This window comes from Pteropus vampyrus, unplaced genomic scaffold (assembly GCF_000151845.1).
Source record: "Pteropus vampyrus isolate Shadow unplaced genomic scaffold, Pvam_2.0 Scaffold20, whole genome shotgun sequence".
NCBI classification, from domain to species: Eukaryota; Metazoa; Chordata; class Mammalia; order Chiroptera; family Pteropodidae; genus Pteropus; species Pteropus vampyrus.
In genome coordinates this window covers 7,718,908-7,726,619 of record NW_011888801.1, presented here as the reverse complement: position 1 = coordinate 7,726,619, position 7,712 = coordinate 7,718,908, and the positions used below count along the sequence as shown (strand labels likewise).

The 7,712-nt window shown below is 33.8% G+C and overlaps 1 pseudogene; it reads left to right on the top strand.

The window, feature by feature from the left end:
* The first annotated feature begins 6,052 nt into the window (after window positions 1-6,052).
* On the top strand, window positions 6,053-6,272 carry LOC111736483 (annotated as a pseudogene).
* Window positions 6,273-7,712: the final 1,440 nt, after the last annotated feature.

The following is a 7,712-nucleotide window of genomic DNA, read 5'->3' as shown; positions in this document are numbered from 1 at the left end:
AAAAGAATGTGTATTTTCTTGCTATTGAATTGAATATTCTATAAATGTCCATTAAGTCCAACAGGTCTAATGTGTAGTTTAGGTCCAATGTATTTTTATTATTGATCTTGTGTTTGGTTAATCTATTTTCTGATGAAAGTGCAGGTGCCCTACTACTATTGTATTGCTACTTATTCCTTCCTTTAGCTCTTTTACTATCTGATTTATATATTAATGTGCTCCTATGTTAGGTGCATTAATATTTATAAATAGTATATCCTCTTGTTGAATTGACCTCTTTATTATTATATTATGATCTTTTTTTGTTTCTTACTACAGTTTCAAAGTCTCTTTTATGCGATACAAGTATAGCTTCCTTTTGGTTTCCATTTGCATGAGATCCTTTTCCAACCCTTCACTTTCAGTCTATTTGTGTCCTTAATGCTGAAAAGAGTCTCTGTAGGCTCTTGTTTACTCATCTATTCAGTCACTCTATGTCTTTTGATTGGAAAAAGTAATTCATTTACACTTAAAGTAATTATTAGTAGATATGAACTTGCTATTGCTGTTTTGATAAGTGATCTCTGTTGTTTCTTCTTTCCTTGCTCTTTTTGTGATATGATGACTTTCTGTTGTGGTATGATTTGATTCCTTTTATTTTTAGTGTGTTTACTGTAAGTTTTGCTTTGTGGGTACAATGAGGCTTGCATAAAACATGTTAGAGTTATAACAGTCTATTTTATGCTGCTAAAAACTTAACTTCAATTGTATAATAAATCTCTAAATTTTTAGTCTCCTCAACATTTTGTTTTTAACTCATAATTTACATTTTTTACCTTGCTTACCCATTTAAAAATTATTGTATTCTAGGACTGAATCCCACTTGATCAAAATGCATGATACTTTTAATACTTTTATCTTTTAACCTTCATACTAGATTTATAAGTGATTTACCCACCACCATTACAACATTGAGGAATTCTGAATTTAACTATATAATTACCTTTACCAGTGAGATTGATACCTTCATATGTTTTTCTGTTATTAATTAATGTCTTTTTGTTTCATCTCGAAGTAATCCCTTTAACATTTCTTAAACGACTGGCCTCATGGTGATGAACTCTATCAGCTTTTGGTTGTCTGCAAAACCCTTTGTCTCTCTTTCAATTCTGAAGGACAACCTTGCTGGGCAGAATATTCTAGGCTGGCAGTTTTTCTTTCAACATTTTGAATATATTGTGTCACTTCTTTCTTGCTCGCAAAGTTTTGCTGAAAAATCTCCTTGTAGTCTTATTGGGGTGCCCTTGTGAGTAATATGTTATTTTTCTCTTGTCGTTTTAAAGAGCTCTTCTTATTTTTAACTTTTGGCAGTTTAATTATAATGTACCTCACTGTGGGTCTCTTTGAATTCATCTTATCTGAAACTTTCTGGGCTTCCTGGATCTGAATGTTGGTTTCTTTCCCCAGGCTGGTGAAGATTTTAGCCATTATTTCTTTAAATAACCTTTTTGCTTCTTTCTCCGTTCTCCTTCTGGGATCCCTATAATGTGAATATTGGTCTATTTGATGGTGTCTCATAAGTCCCTTAAGTTATCTTCTCTTTTTCATTCTTTTTCTTCTCTTCTCCTCCTCCTTCTTCTTCTTTTCTTCCTCCTCTGAGTGGATGACTTCCACAGCCCTATATCTTATCTTCTGATTCTTTCTTTCCACTTGGTATTATCTGTTGAATTCCTCTACTGAATTTTCAATACACTTATTATATGAATCTGCTCTATGATTTGTTACTTTCTTATATTTCCCATGTATTTGTTGAAATCTATTTTGTTCATGCATTGTTTACCTGACTTTGGTGAGCATCTTTATGACTATTATTTTGAGCCCTTTATCATGTAAATCACTCATCTGAATTTCATGAAACTCATTTCTGGAGTGTTTCTTGTTCTTTTGTTTGGAACATATTCCTGTTTCTTCACATACGAGATTGTTCTTCTAGCAATTTCTACTTAACTCTATGATTGATATAGTTTGTTTGGTTTAGTCAGTGCTAGATGGCATTTCTTGTCTAATTTGTTCTTACCACGTATTTTCCTAAGTGTGTCCTGCCATATTTTCTACCAAGAATGGTTTTAAATTATAGACTCCACAGTGTCTCATGCACCATCCCCTTATTTTAACTAGTCCATTTATTCTCAACTCACTTATATTCATTGACTTGCCTCAAGAAAATATGGTAAACTCTGGATCTCTTCTTTGTCATTTGGGCACTAAAGATTGCATAGATTATCTTGAATTCTTCCTCAACCAAACTATCTATGCCACCAAGTTTATTATGAAAAATCTCAGCTCCAACTTGAAGTAGAGATAAAATCATTTCAACAAGAAGTAAATTATCGGTCCTTTCTGTGCTTACCTTTGTTATAAAATTATATGGTGCACATATACACTCTAAAACTTCAGAGAAATGTATATTTCACCACAGTCCTTCATTCCCTATCACTTTTCTTCATAACGTCATTTGATACAATATGAAAGAATTTTATCTTTCTTCCCTTTCCGGTGTAGCTATACTTTGAAGGATAAACTTTAAGTTTTATACTTTCTCTAGGTTGCATTATTCTTTCTGACACTAGAGTCATTGCTTTAAGTTAATTATGGGTGGGTGGGGCTTGGAGGAGATAAGGAGTTAATTACAAAGAAGCATAAATATAAAACACTATACCTTTTCTCACAGATAGAAAATGTAAATGTATAAAAACAGTCATTTCCCCAATTTGAATCCAGAAAGCAGGCAATTAGAATGAATGGCTTCAAGTGAGTCTCATATTAAGATACAGACAGAAGTTTATTGGAAGCTTTTATCAGTACTCTAAATTCACTTTGATTTATGTATAACACTAACAACCAGCTGTGCATATTTTTCTCAATAGCAAATACTTTTTTAGGATATAGCAAAAATTAACCAACATTTTAGGAGAGATGACACATGTATATGTGATCTCTTGAAGCCATTTGATCAATCTGATCTTAGTGGACCACGACAACATGACTTAAAAAAATGGAGGAAACATTATTAGGGAAACCTTTTCGAACTTTGAAAAGATGGTAGTTGTAACTGATATTTAGTATGTCACACAACCATAAGATTAAATTGGAGTTATTTTGATTGTGACAAACTAATAACTTCCACTCTGCCCCAGCTTGCCTCTCTTTAGATTTTTCTGATATAGTGCTGGAATTTTAGAAATTGTGCCTCATAGAGCCACCATATGTTTGATATTTGCCAGTTTTCTCATCTCTGGCTCTTCTATTTTCACCAATGTATAACATAGCAGATATACCAATAATACCCTTAAAAGTCACAACACTAATGCCCATGAGACTTACCCATACCGATGTTTATTTCCTCTGATTTTTGCTCTAAGGCAATCTAATCTTGCTTCTGACAACCTCATGGTTTCTGTTGCATGCAGGATCTCTTGACACATATAAAGCAGATGATTCTAACACTGAGAATGCCTTAAGCCTTTGATGTCCCATAGAGTTGGAAGATAAATAGCTGTTTTGGTTTTCTCCAACTGTTTTATTACATCGTGCCCCAATCCCAAGAATCAGGCATAAACCCTTAGTACTGTTCCAGAAATCAAGCTTAGTAAGAGACACCAGGCTGTGTTGAGAATCACCACTCCCCTCTAACTCTTGTAAATTGCTTCTAAGTAAAAGTTATAATTTTCAATGATCTCTTGGAGTTAATTCTTCAGTGGAAATATTTTCAGTCCCTCTTCTATATCTTAACCCTTTAGACATTCCCAGGTGCAGCAAAAATGGAGAACAAAGGAAAAAAAACAAATATTTGGTAGAGAAAATCAAGCATTCTGTTTTAGCATTTAAATTTTAGTTTTCTATTAAGATAATTCATTATGAAGCAATAGTAGCTGATACTGTAATTGGAACAAACAATATAACAAAAGTATCAATAGCAGAGCAGAGGTCTTGTTACTTCCAGAGAAATATTCCAAAGGTCTTTAAACCACTCCTCACTTAGTAGTATGCAGCCTAAGAGATGAGATTGAGAATCATGAGCTCTTTCAGCTCAGGGAAGCCATAATAAGCTCTTGGGTCCTTTCAAGTATTTTGCTTTGCTAATTACATAACAATATTTAGGAATACATAAACTATTCCCAACCTCTGATGCATTTGCTTCTCCAAATTACAGATTAATCAGTATACTTACTTTCATTGAGGTATTAGTGCTTGGTTCATACATTATCCTTAGCTTAAATCTCATTTATCTTGGATCTGGTGTAGTCATATAAATTCTTTGAGTTAATGTTGTATGTAGGATTCACCAAGGCGTAAAATCTTCAGGCGTCTCTAAAATTTGAGAAACAGACATGAATATGCTATTAACTTTTTCTTTCAGCAAAAATAATATAACAACAACAGTAATAAGTATCAGTTATTAAAAACCTATAATGCATCAGTCCATGTGCGATTTCATTTTCCTACAGAATTCAGTACTCATACTACCTGGAAAAATAGGAGATTATCAGATGTAAACAATTGTTTTATTTAGCTCATGCTTCTATGGGTCAGCTGAGTGATTTTTCTTTCTTGATTGTCTTGACTAATCCATATAGGATCAGGTCATGATTTCACTGGCAGCTGAGTGATTTAGCCTACATGTCTAATGTTAGACACCTTGTCAACAGGGCACCTACATCTCTACCAGATGGCCTTTCTAGCGGGCTAACTAGAGTTCATTTACACGACAGCCTCAGAATTTTAAACCCTCAATGTGTAAATTCTTTTAAACTGCTGCTTGTGTTTGTTATTTCCTATTAGCCAAACCTAGTCACATGCCAAGCCCGGAGTCAATGTAGCAGAGGACAATCATAGGAAGTAGTTAGAAGGAGGGGAACATTTTAGTCATTTTTACATAAGCAAAAATACATACAAGATTTTTTTTGAATCTATAATTGGGATGGATTTGAGGAAGTCAGAGAAGTAATGAGACATTAGACTGTTCAATATAACTCCAATAGATGTGGAGCATGTTCTCTGTGGAAATAATTCTCAATTTAGGAGTTCTGAAAGTGTAATACCTGTATGCATTGCTTACTTCTTATTCCATGCTAGTTTTCTGTATTCTGATATTCATTATGGATATGGTTATATCAGAAATCCAGAACATACTGTGCTCATTTTATGACACCCATCTAAGAATCTAAATTTACAAATTATATTCATATAGATAAATAAAATGCAACTTTAATTTTCCCACAATGTATTTGGCCTTTATTTTATTTAATTTGTATCTTTATTTTTTGCATTCCTTGCCCCTTTAATGATTTTTAAATACTTATTCATCTTTTACAAAGCCTCTTCTTTCTTTCCTTGATCAATATTGGTTGATAGAATCGATGTATGAATGAAATTGAATGTCTTGACAATTTCTCGAAGTATATATAAGATTTAAATTTATGTTTTATATTATAGCATAAACATTCAGGAATTACTATAGATGTAATATTATCACTACTATTTCTTCCTATCATTGATGGAGAAATCTTTATTTTTTTCTATTTATATTCAAATCTTTAAATACGTTTTCAAAAGTGTGTGTGTCTCTCTCTCCCCTCTCTCTGTTTCTCTCCCTGTATATGAGCATTGCTAAAGTATTGGTAGTCTTATTTCAAACCTAATTCAATTCCTCAGGGTGGCATAAACTATCATTAATCATAGTTAAGTGCTAGGATGCACATTCAGTGCACTGGAATGACCTCCTTGCTCCAACTTTTATATTTAAGAATCAGCATTTTTTTTTTTTTGGTTGGTCATTTACATTCTTTCCCACAATGAGGACAGCGAATTGCAATGTAGAATAAATCAACATTTGTTGAGGACCCACCATGTGCCAGGCACCATGTTTAGTGTTTCCATAGTTCTTACATAACCACAACTGATTACGATATTGTTGTCTTCATCTTCACCTATATTTACCTTATCATTAAAGAAGCTTTTTTTTTTTTTTTTTGACTCCGCGACCGACTGCCACTGAGCAGATCGGATTCACTCCTCTCTGCCTCATTCCGCTTCCTCTGCAACCATGTTTGACAAACCCGATATGGCTGAGATGGACAAATCCGATAAGTTGAAATTGAAGAAGACAGAAACGCAAGAGAAAAACCCACTGCCAGCAAAAGAAATGATTGAACAGAAGAAGCAAGCAGGCGAATTGTAATGAGGCACGCACCGCCAATGTGCACTGTACATTCTACATGCACTGCCTTCTTATTTTACTTCTTTTAGCTGTTTAACTTTATAAGATGTAAAGAGATAGGATCAAGTTTAAATGATTGTGCTGCCCCTTTTTCACATCCAAGAACTTCGGACAACGAAGGACAGTCCTGCCCCTCCCACCTGCCGGTCCGTCTGGCAGGGAAGGAAAAGAACTTGCATGTCGGTGAAGACAGAAGCTGGATAGGACAACGGTGAAATCTAGAGTGAAAACCAAGCTGGTCCAAGGTATCCTGCAGGCTGTAAAATGTAGTTTAATCAGAATTCCATTTTTTTTTTTTTGCTATTCAAATGAAACATTTTAAAACCTGAACAAAAGAAGCTTTTTTCCCGCAGAAAGATAACTTGCTCATGGAAGGACAGAGTTGGTTATATGACATATTAAGAAATGTGTATTAGAGGCATTAAGCTGGTATACACTATTTATTACCATGACATTGTTTCCTGCCTTCCTTGTAGACTGTCATCAAGAATAATTGGAATGGGTGACATGTAAGCTAGGAGAAATATTAGTCTAAAAAGTGGTAATCTAGACAAGCTCCTTTTACATTTCTTTCCCTTGGGTTATGACTTGGTTTCCAGTGACTATACAATGGGAGTATGTATCTTTACCAAAGTAAACGAGTCTCAACTTTTCTCCTTCTGCACTAGCAACATGGTAGATAAATTCTAACATGGAAGCTTAATGCAAAAAGAAAAATTATTCACAGTATGAAAGGACTTTCAAAGAAGCTGAAATGTGACAAACCTAAGCTAATTGGAGGATATTTGAAACTATGTTAATTCATTAAGTGAATGCATCAGTTCAGAGCTACAGCCCAATTATCAAAATGGAAACATATAGTAATTTACTTTTTTGGAGGATGGAAAATTTGGAGGAAAAAAGAAACCTTGATTACCCCTTGAGCTTTGAGAGTGCTACTAGCACTTGGATATTGTTTTTAGCTTAAGCATCAAGATCTGAAAAGCTGTCTTAGGTAAATCGGAAATTTGCTATTTGTAACTGGTTAAATTGTGTGGCCAAATTATATTATAAAGTCAGAGCATAAAACTCTTACCTGCAAAAAATATCAGGTGCAAACAAATGACCTCTCTCTCTCTCTCTCTCTCTCTCTCTCTCACACACACACACACACACACATACACACACTCAAACATTCCTAAAATAACACAAATATCTTAAAAAGGCTGAACAACTGTGCTCCGTAATTTTTCTTTTTTTAAATAACTTTTGTATTTTTGTTATGGTTGACATATAATATTATATTAGTTTCATATGTACAACATAATGATTAGACATTTATGTATCTTATGACGTGATCATTTCAATAAATCTAGTACCCAAGTGACGCCATACAAAGTTATTACCATTTTATTGACTATATTCCTTATGCTGTATTTTACATCCCCATAACTATTTTGTAATGACCAATTCG